The 12,323-nt window shown below is 29.4% G+C and overlaps 1 protein-coding gene across 1 annotated transcript in view; it reads left to right on the plus strand.

Annotated features, from left to right (window-relative positions):
• LOC113549684 (RNA polymerase II degradation factor 1-like) overlaps positions 1-12,323 on the plus strand; it is a 53,675-nt gene that overhangs the window by 24,866 nt on the left and 16,486 nt on the right.

Genomic DNA, 12,323 nt, shown 5'->3' on the forward strand with positions numbered 1-12,323 from the left:
TATTGTTGCAGGTGTCACTATATCGCGTTGGCAAAAGTATACCTACCTATAATGCCTATTGTATATATACGTATGCCGTAGTATATATAGTACCTGCACGTCGCATATATATGGGTTTCAACGGCGGCGGCGGCGGTCTGGGCGTGATTCCAGTCGCGTGTAAGTGCGATTATCGTCCGCCGCAGCTCCGTAGAACAAACAATAGAAAGCAGATTATATTTTGACACAGTGAAAAAAAATTGCGTTTTAATAACACACATATGCACACTCTGTCACATTATACTGTATACGTGTTCGGATTATTCTTTTTATTACTATTACTACAGCCTACTACGTGTGTACGACAGCCGGTTCGACCCGTATCGTGTTATATTATGTTATTATATAGCTATACAGAGATATCTTTTACGCTAAATACGAGTTGAATAAAAGTATTTAAAAGAAAAAATAATAAATTAAAACGGATGATAATACGGACTGGAATAGCATGAAAATGCCATTATTATTATACATGCATACACATACGCATATACAGGTATAGGTATATCATATGTCCAAATGGATATTATATTATAAATATTATATTGGCAGTTCGTAAATAATAATAAATAATATATATATATATATGTTATATATTTTTCGGGCGCAGAAGAATTGTATTGTTTTTTTTTCGTTGTCGTTCGTGTGTTATTAGTTGTGTAAACACGAGCCTTGATTTACGTAACGCGTAGTGGGTGTCTCCAAAATATCGATTATCGTTTTTAAGAATATTTATAACATAGAAAAAAAATACCAATGTGTGTATACCTAATATATAGGCACTTGCAATATATTCGTGTGGTGTGGATTAAAATTGGTTTTATTCGATCGCTATTGTACCTATGGAAAATAGCTTATATTAGAATTAAACAAACCAAATACCTATTGCAGATAATAATGAAAAAGTGACACAATGAGTAAGAAAATCGGCAATATAAAAAATTATATACACATAGGCACCCATAACATAATATAAATAATAGGTATAAACTGTAATAATAACCGTATTATTTACGACCTTCGTTATTATATAATAATTTTATAACGTTATAATAGCACCTATATACTTGCGCCCCTGTAATACATTGTGCTATAAGGTTTTGTGGAGATATGAAAAAAAAATTGTACGAATTGACTCCGATTTGCATATCTATATCTACGAGTTTTCGAAAAACGCCCACAGAAAAATAAAAGATTAAATGATAAGTCTAAACAACAATTCGCTAATTTTGTTTTGTTTCCAAACAATCGTAATGCGGTTCCGATTTTAATTATTGTTTACCATAATAAAATCGTATAATGTATGGGTAAAAATTATAACTGGGGTAGACAGAATGTATATGTTTTCGTACATGTGTACTTTTTTACTTCTAAGGCCGCCCTTGGACAAAGTCACGCTTTAAAACACGCATTGTATTGTTCATTTTTGAGTCGCCTTGAAGTCACTACAGATTAAATTAGTTAGAAACAGCTTAGGTCGAATTAAGATTTTCCAGCGGTAAAACAATTGATACCAAACTGGATTATATATTGCGTAAAAACATAAATGATCGAAACTCTGTATATTATTATTAATTATTTCAGATAATAATTATTGGGTATATGCGTCTATAAATATCGCGATCTGAACGTACTAATTTGCCGTAATTACTTTAATTCGATTCAACTCGTGTACAATATTATATACAAGGGCTGTAGCTGCAGTGTACAAGTGTACCTAAAAATATACCGCAGTACGTTTTAGTCTATATATATATATATATATATATTATATAACTACATCAATCATGGTGTTTGAACTTTAGTATTTAAAATGCATTCACATAAATCATATACAGCGTTATATATAATGGCCTCGATGTACATGTATATATATATATATTTAAGATCACGTACAATAATATAATTTTATGTTATTTGATCACGAGAATTACGACGATGTATCAATGTATGAGGAAAAGATATTAAATCATAACCTAATAATGCAAATATGTATTTCGGAAAAAAGATAGTTTTATATTTTATCTCTTAACGAATATTTTATTATTGAGAAAAATATCGTTGTTAACAGGCATGTAAACGGGGTGGTTTTAATTTTTCTATTTTGTTTTAAAATATAATTTGTTAGGATCCATACAGACAATTATAATAATTTGTAGTCATCAATCTTCATATTAATAAATAATATCAAATATGACAACGTATTTTGTAGATATTAAGTGAAATATATAACAAATATATTTTTAGTGTATAAATACGAAGCGAGGAATGTTTTAACACTTAAAACATCCTTCTGGTTACAACACCTTTACAGATATTGAAAATATTATTTATTAACCCCTTTCTGCATATTGTACCAAAAATGGCACAAATTAGTTTTTTTCGTTTATTTCACTTAAGAATTATCCGATTCCATTAATTCATACATATTCGGCACGAAAAACTAAACAAACTGTATCTAAAGTACTTCTATCTAGCGTTAAAATTGCGTACTATAATTAATAAAATCCTAATAAAGTTGTTGGTGTGTCATTATCAATCTATGCACGTGTTTATATTTTGATACCAGGACTTCTTTATCACCGATCATCAAAAACAATAATACTAGTAGATTGGAATTTTCGTCTTGATTCCAAAAAACTTAAGTATATGTTTTTAGCTATAATAGTTTGTAAGTTATGACGAACATTAATTATGTGTCATATGTGACACAACGCGCAATACGGTTCAGATAATTTGTACCATATATGGCACTCCATGTATAAATATATCGTTTAATATATATTAATATACATATTAAATACGGCACATACATACTTTTGGTGTACATTGTGCCAATTATGGCACATATTAAACTTAAGGCTTTTTAAAGGTCAAAAATGGTCAAAATATTTTTTAACCATTTTTCCATGTCATCTTAAACCCTCACATGTATTTTTTTTTTTAATAATTAATTCATGCAGAAAGGGGTTAACGCTACATCTTGAAGTGTTGGCCTTTGTCTTACAAAAGTACAATATAGTCAATTTGTGTCTCAGAATATCCATTTTGTGCTTTAATATCAGTACTATAGTAAATTGGACTTAATTTAAATATAATAATATTATCTTGGCTCTAGTTTTTAGGGGACATCACCTTGGATTTTATTGATATTTTAATTTTAAGGTGAATAACAAGTGTTTTGAAATTGTTATATTTTATATAGTTGTAAGTTAAATCTTATTTTAAAAGTTCTAGACGAGATGTCTTGGAGTATTTATACTCTTTTACCTTTAAATTTGATTATATAGATCAATTCACCCTTATATTTAAATTAAATTACTCAAAATGAATTCTACCGAATACAGATTTGCTATGTATTGGATGCATTTGTATGACGAAGACAACACATCCGGGTTTATCGTCCTCATAAAATTAACAACTATACTATAGTTATTATACGTTATACCAATAAATGGCAGTAATATTGTGACTTTGTCATAGTCTTTCCATAGTCGAATAGTTTTTATTTGTAGCAATTAGGTACAGTTAAAACTTTTAAAAACTTAAATTAATTCACAATAGGAATGTGCTTGTAGATTTTTGTATTACTCTTTACATTACAATGACATAATAGTGAGGGTACTTTTTCTGAGCTACAAACATTTTTACGTACGTCAACAGGTTTAAAGTGCATGTAATATATTTATATATAGATTCCTATAATCTATATGTAATAGTGTAATATTACTAATATTATATTATGTATGGCAGTATAGGTCACGGGATATGAGCGAACGGCACTTCTTATTTAGTCTGACTTAGGTCTTCTATCAATTCCGTTGATAAGCAACACTATTTCCGAAAATACGTGGTTGGCGTAGGTTACGGTCGCTTTTAGCACCTAAACATACACACACAGAGTTTATCACGATAAAATACATAGTCGATCAACACGCGATCGTTCCTATTTTATACACAGATTTAAACGTGTTATTTTATTTTTTATTTCAAGCGCCCCGTTATTATATTAGTATATATGTGTGTGATTGTAAAAAGTCGCACCACGCGTAGGCCGTATAGACGCACTTATTATTTTATTATTATTACACTATTACCAGTAGTATGTACGTTTGCTGCGCGACACGCTCGTTAATCGCACAACGAGCCTACCGAAGCGGCGATAATCTAATAATCAGAGTCCGTCGATTAAGACGCAACAACGAAACCGGTCGATACGGTAAAAATTTCTCACCGGCGAAAGGTATCCATTATAAATATTAAAATAATGTACAAAATACAAATAATATCATAATTCGCATGAGTTTTGTGTATACTCTGCATGATGTGCATTGTATGATTGCGAATCGATGCCTTAATCTAACTATCAATGACCAAAGTCCAATACATAGTATACGTAATAAATATTGTGTGAATAAGTTGGAGGTGTACTATATTATTATTTTTATTTTTACTATTATTTTTTTTTACATAATATTTCAATAGCATCCGTCACCTGTATGAGCGTAATCAATACTTCTATAGTTGTATATAATACGTATAGGCACCCCTGCAAGATATTATTTAAAAAAAAAAGATGTAATCGCGAATGTTTATATTATATCATTGCTTTGATTGCTGCAAGTTGGAAATACTAGTTTTTATCTAAAAATAGTAAAAATAAATAAAAAATAAACTTTTAATTGACTTTATTATTCCTTTTACTAGAATAGTAGGTACATATATGTACATATTATTTTTTATTTAATAACAGAAAAGTTAATAACCAAAATTACTAGATTTATTGTTTTTTATTACGTTATAAGTGTTTAAGTACCTATAGAAGGAATAATAATAAAAAAAAAAATGTTTTCCAGACTATAAAATATATATTGCTTAATAATTAATACTAGGTGCGTAATTTATATTGGTATATTTTTGCATAAACAACTCAAGAGTACCTATAATTATTATATGACTGTGTGACTGCGTATTTAATAATAATATACGATTGCTATATTTTTTACTACTCGTCGTAGAAACAAAACTCAACATTCATGATCATACATTTAATATTAGTTTCGTTTTCAAACGAATAAAATCTACCGAAATAAAATCATTTTTTTAAACTAAATAATATGATACTATATTGCGATAAATGATGTACTATTATTGGATTGTAAAAAAAAATATGAGATTGTTTTTTGTGAAAACATCATACGCGACACTTTAATTCACTAAAATATTTTTATTATCATTCATATCATTCACTGTTTTGTTGCTTCTGTAAATAAATATATAATATTATCTTTAACTTTTATTTTGAAAATAATCGCGACGTTGACCTATTCACTAAAATATTCATGAAATATTGTCTTCAACCCATAAATTACTAATTGATAAAAAAAATCATTCTTTTTTAAATTAATCTATTGACCCTTACATTCTGCCTTCTTGGTCATAATTGGTTCGTTCTCCGCTACCTCTGTATTAGGACGATAAAAGTCTACGCCCGTGTTTATGTTCATAGTATTTACATTATTGTACGTGTAATAAGTACATCTAAATACGCAGTGTCAAGCTAATAATCATTACTGACGTTTAATCATCTTTATACTTTTAATATTATAATTCGTAAATAAACAGTAATATTAATATTAATAAATACGTATACAATAAATAAATAAACAATTTGGCTAAATAAGTTTTTTTAGAAATTTAACTAAAAATAATTTATTATTTTAACAATGTGTACAATTATACTAAATGTACTAGAACTAGATGTACTATTATATTAAATAGGTATTTGTATTTTAAAAATTTATAATAATAATAAAAACAATAATTTATAACGTTATGAGTTATAACATGTATACAAATATTAGAATTTTCAAAATTTAGTAACTACACATATACACTTTCTAGTTTTCCAATTTATACTCTTCAGTCCTCACACTTAATTTTAAATACAAAAATATTGTTAGAGCATATAGATTTTCGTTCACTAATCACATAATAGTAATTAATTTACATACTTGGAATGTATGAGACATACGTTTTTTTAGAAGTGTAACATTGGTGGTTTTATTCAACTCTTTTGTCATGAGATGCTTAAGATAGGTTATGTATTTTTTGAATCAAATTAATAACAAAAACTATAAATGTATCATTTAATTTGGTGACCTAGTGCACTTGTCCTCTTTGCCCTTCTCTCTCCTTATTACGACCTTGTGAATACACGTGCGTAGTATTGTGATAATATACTATACATATGGTTTAGGTACCGCATGATTTATAAACTAGTAATTACATTAAATATGTCGAACAAGTGGAGAGAAATTACTTTAGTGCCTATCCAACATGTAAAAGTATTTGGAAAATAAATCTGACCAAAATTATACCTAATAATGTTGTTATTGTAAATATTTGTTGATTTTTGTATTGATCTTTTACATAACTTCCGCAGCAATTATAGCTACTACATTATTAAAAATATTAACGACTTATTTGAATAAGGATAGGCTCGGTAATGCAAACAATAAACTAGATATAAGAGTCCAAGGGCGAATCTGAAGCCTGTCTAGGGGGGAGGATAAATGGGAATATTTATAATTAACTGTTGGAACCTTAATTTAATTTTAAGTGTAAAAATTCATTATTCAAAAATATTAATTAAAATTTATTTTGGTAAAAATATAATATTTATATTTTTAAGTCTATTAAATTTTTTATTTAAAAAAAATTAGTAACTCAATAGTCGTGTTCGGAATTAGTTATATCAATACAAGGGGAGAATCGAGATTTTCTCACATATCGAGATTGAATTTGTTCCGTATGATAGCGGTCAGCGGTGGTATCCGATTCAGATGTGTTTTTATCGAGTCTGCAGATACCGCATTATCTACACATAGGTAATATAATAATTATGTACAGACGTAATGTATATGCATCATATACATTGACACACGAAATTACGTTATTTAAGTATGTTGCCGCGTATTACAATAATACTATAATAGTATATTCAAGTAGTCCTGCTCGAAGTGGTGGGTTCGACCGAACAACGGAATATGTTATAGTGTGTATATTGTATATTATTATAATAAATAATGATAAGACTATTGCTACAATCGCGAACGGGCGCGCGCGCGCGCTGGTCACGCGAGGAGAGCGACACACGACGAACGAGACGACGACGACGATAACGATAATAATTATGACAGAATCGTGTCGACGCGCGCCTGCATAATATTTAACGTGTGTGTGTGTGTGTGTAACGTGACGGGCGGCACGCGGAGTTTTTACCATATGGCCGAGGTAACCCAGGACGACGCAACAGTTTTTTTTGATATTATTTTTATCTCGAGTTTTGTGACTTTTTTATTTTACTTATTTTTACGTACGCTTTTTCGATTGTTAAATTTAAAAGTTCGGTAAAAGTTGTACTTTCCTGTTTTTTTTTCAGATATCAGTTACCGAATTTAGTCTATGCGATTACTCGCTGTATAACACGGTGTTTCGTAATTAGTAAACAATCGTTTCAGATTTTCTCGACATAGCAGTTCTATATACTGTCCGAGAGTGAAATATATATCGTGTAGAACATGTTTAATGTGATATAATATACGTAATGCGTATCGATGGTTAAGCGCACGCACATGCCGGCAGGTTATCAGTTATAACATAATTTATAAGTCATTTTTCAGGAGCTACGTCTTAAACGTATTATTGAAATGATTTAATTTCAAAATCTATCGCGATAATTTTTTTATAAAATAATAAAACATTTTGCGAACAAAATAAACAAAAAAAGATACTAAAATAAACGTAATAGGTATTTAAAAAAAAAATTACGAGCTCAACACAAAACAAAAGATTAATTATCGGAGTGATGGTGTATGACAACTGACCAGATATGTCCAAAACAGTATGAAGTTTATGCTATAAACTTAAACAAAACTAAGTGCATACTCTCAGCACGATTTATCAGTAAAATAATGTAAAAAAAGAAGAGCCACATTTATATGGTCAATTTCGTAAGTCCTTCCTAGTCTCTTTCACCATTATTTAAGACGAACCACAAACATAATAATTATTTTAGGTATTATATCATAATTTTTAGGTATACTATATAGTATACAGATTCCAAAAATCTGATTTTAAATAAATTCACTATTATTATTATTTATGAAAAAATGTGGGTGCGCATTCTTGCGGTGAACCATTCTGTATACTTATATATGTTCGACATCGCCAGAGTGGTTCACGATTCACATTTCATATTCATTGATCGTGGCTATTAGTTATTAATGTTATTACTTATTACCTTGAAAATGTGAACATATCTTCGTTTAAACTGAACATTCTGTACTACGGTACTTTAGTTATACACGCATTATATCTTACATATTGTGTATCGTGTTAAATATACAGTGGTCGTCTATATTTGCGGTTTCTAAAAATTCATTCACTTCAGTATAATATTATACTATATAATATTTATATTCATAATTGACCGGATAATTTAGTCGGGATACTGATTTGTTAAAAAGGAGATGAAAAGATCTAATGTAAGTTCCGCTAGTTTAATTTTCTTACCTTAATGGGTGTAAGGAAACTTCATCAGAGTTAAGGCCTTGCCAATTTCCACATTAACTACATCAACATTCGTTGCGATGACATACGTAGAAATTACTGAAATTGCTATTTATTAATTGTTTCGAATAAATTGATTAATTTATTTATATTTAAAAATGATCTTATCATGCCCAACAACCATAGAATTAGTTAAGTTTTCCGATTACCTTGTTGAAAATTATAATAACAATGATGCAGCATTCCTCCCTTATTTGTAGGTTGATCAAACTATAGATATAAATAGAACTACAAATGCTTATAAATATTTTTATTAGTCATATAAAAAATTAATTTTATTAAAGAGACCGAAATGTATACTTTTTTACTAATATTTTATTGAATTTCAAACCAAAACTTATGTAGGCATTAGGTATATAAAACTTAATAGTACTTATAATATCTTAATAAAATAAGCTAAAAATAAAAAAAAAATAATACAGAGAACGCTATAAATAGTTATAATAATAATTTAACATTAAACATATATTTAATTAGTTTGGAAAATGTATTATTATTTTTCATAATATTATATACAAAGTAATTTAATAATTTTTAATTAACTTTTTAGTTTTAAGTTTTATATTATATTTTGACATAATACGCCTAATTATTATTTAATGTAAGATTGTAGGATATTTTACTATTATGAATATTATGTTTTTTTTTTCTTAAAATATTTATTGATTTTATATTTTTACATGATTCTTTTCTGGCGGAATTTACACTAAAGAAGGTATATACTTTGTGTTTACATGCGTCCAAGTAACATATTACGCGTTCATGATGTTTGTGACATAACACCCATACACCACAAAAAGAGTTTGTAACGAAACCAATATTAAATTCAATTTGTAAATAAAAAAATATAATGAAGAAGATAATAATAGGAAAAAACAATTTCAAATTGAAAAATGGCGGGTGTATTATTATTTATTATTGTGTACAGTATAAGACGTAATTCGAAGACGGCGACAAAAAGAAATTCAATTTAAATTTTTCACCAACCCGTCTGGAAACTGCACGATAACTGCAGCGTACGTATGGTAGAAATAATATGTTGATAATGAAATGTTAAAATAGATAATTTATTATAAAATGGACAAATCTAATAATAGAAAGACTGCAACAAACACACGCAAACATAACAAAATAACTCCACTATACGCAAAAGTATTTATAAGATTTCGCTATAATATATTAGCCATTAGGTATCACAAAAAAAAATACGCGCAATATTAATAATAATATTAGCAATTAAATAAATAGCTGATCATAGTATACGTAAGGGAAATAGTGGAATTAACCAGAATAATGCAAATACTTTAAAAACTAACTATTGAAAAATTTCTTTGAATTCAAATCAAATTCCAAAACAACAATAGTTATATAATTGTATATTATTATGAAATCTTTCTCTGTGATTCAGATATAACTGAGTTTTACGAGGATCTGTATGAAACCGTACAGTCTGTGAACTCAAACGAGTATATAAACGTATGAATGCGGTATACATAAAATGTGATTTAAACGTACACGAGAGTTTAGATATGTGACAATTTAGGTCATTTGAAATTTGGATAAAGCTTGACAAACCATTTTATGATATCTAATATTATGGTAATGCAGTTCATCAAGGATATACAAATCAAACATATCTACCTGTGGTTTTAACAGAACATTTCATAATAATGTGTTGTGCGGTTTGGTCTAGGAATCGTAATCAAGCGAACCAACAAGCAGACAATTTTGCATAACACAATATTTAAGTAGATGTATTTGTTTTATTAATATATTATATTATATGAACAGAAAAATATTTTTATAATACCCACAATATGACAAACCATTTAAATATTCAACTTTGGTATTGTTTACGAAATCGTGTGACCGAATTGTAATCCATAAAAAACGTGTTGACGGCCAATAAATAATTGAAAACAATAAAAACGGTTTTTTTAGTACAATTATGATAAATATAAATAAACTATTAATATAGTTATACTAATGAATACAATGTGTATATTATAAAGAATCGTGATTCATGCGATCGATTGTAAGTTTTAAGTATCCGGTGAATTTATATTTTTACAGTTATAATACTATAATATTAAAATAGCTATCCGCACGATTTAATTTTTTTTTAAATAAATCACTGTATATGCGCTATAATACAATTGTTACAATTTCAATAAGACGTTCAAATTTGTGGAATATTTTACTTGATATTTAGAAACTTTGACTGTACAATACACTAAGCTCTGAACTCGTATAACATTTATAAAATAGGTATCATAGGCTATACTAATGGTAATAAATAATAATATGTATAACACGTAATATTTATAGCATCAATACTTTTTGTCAAATACATAATCGCCACTGTTATGTAATACATAATATATATGGGATTACATTGGATTCATGATCAGCAAATTTTAAAATTTCGACGACAGCGACTTACGCATATTATGCGGGCGCCATGCACAAAATCCCTAATAAACCAGTGTTTTGCCGACGTTTTCCTGAAATATTTTTCATTTATACACCGCAGTATAACATCATTTATCGGTGTTAAAATAATATTATAACAGCGGTTTACTGGCGCGTCCGAAACCATGGAACGCGGCGAATGACCGAGAAAAAACGTTGACAAAATAAAAATTTCGTTATCTGGGACGCGCAACTCCCCGAAAAAAAACCCATCGGTTCTTTTACCCGGCTCGCAGACCGCGCGATTGTTTACTCTTTCTATCCGCATCCCATACAACAGTCCTATGTTATTGTATACCTACGACTTATATTACGGTACACCACGCCGCGGCGGATCATAGGTCTCGACACCGGGCCGGCCGAGAAGAGAGGTCATGCTCGGTTGCCGAGGTCGCACATATCCACGGATGAGAGATCGGTTTAATAAGGCGTAATTTTTTGCTTTTCGGTTTTTGTTTTTTTTTTTCACAACTTTATTAGCCAACCAAATTATGTATACAATACACACCATACGTGCATATACACCGCGCAGACATATAGTCCACCACAGCATCCTCGTCGGTTTTTTTCCTCTCATATCTTTCCTCCTATTTCTATATATATATATAATATCCCGCGGGCATGGGTATGACGATGCTTTGGCCGTTTCTATGGCGCGTCCACAGGCCGCGCAATACACATTATACGACGACGATAATCCGATACAAAAGGTCGCGGTCCGCGACCGTGGCGCACAACATGAAAGATGATTTCGTCGCGATACAGCATCGACTCGTTGCCGTATACTCTGTATAATATGATGTAGTTGTGTTATGCGCGTGTAGGCGTTTCTACGGTATATACGGTAATAATATAATGTATTATATATATATATATACATACATATAGATACAGTTATATAACGACCCGATTTATCGGCAGCAGTTGGCACGTCGTTAAAAAACTCGAATTGGAATTTAAATTTTTTGAAACGATTTAGCCGCAGCCGCAGCCGATTCGCGTGTTACAAATACATTATTATCCTGTCGAGAATACTGTATAATACCTATAGTGTATATTATAATAACTATACCACGAAAATGACGAGTCCTACCGAATAGTCCTTTATGTGGTCTATATATTATGAAAGTGTGAATCGTTCGATAGACCTATAGCTACTATATGTATACGATGTTTTT

Source organism: Rhopalosiphum maidis, chromosome 1 (assembly GCF_003676215.2).
Source record: "Rhopalosiphum maidis isolate BTI-1 chromosome 1, ASM367621v3, whole genome shotgun sequence".
Lineage (NCBI taxonomy): Eukaryota > Metazoa > Arthropoda > Insecta > Hemiptera > Aphididae > Rhopalosiphum > Rhopalosiphum maidis.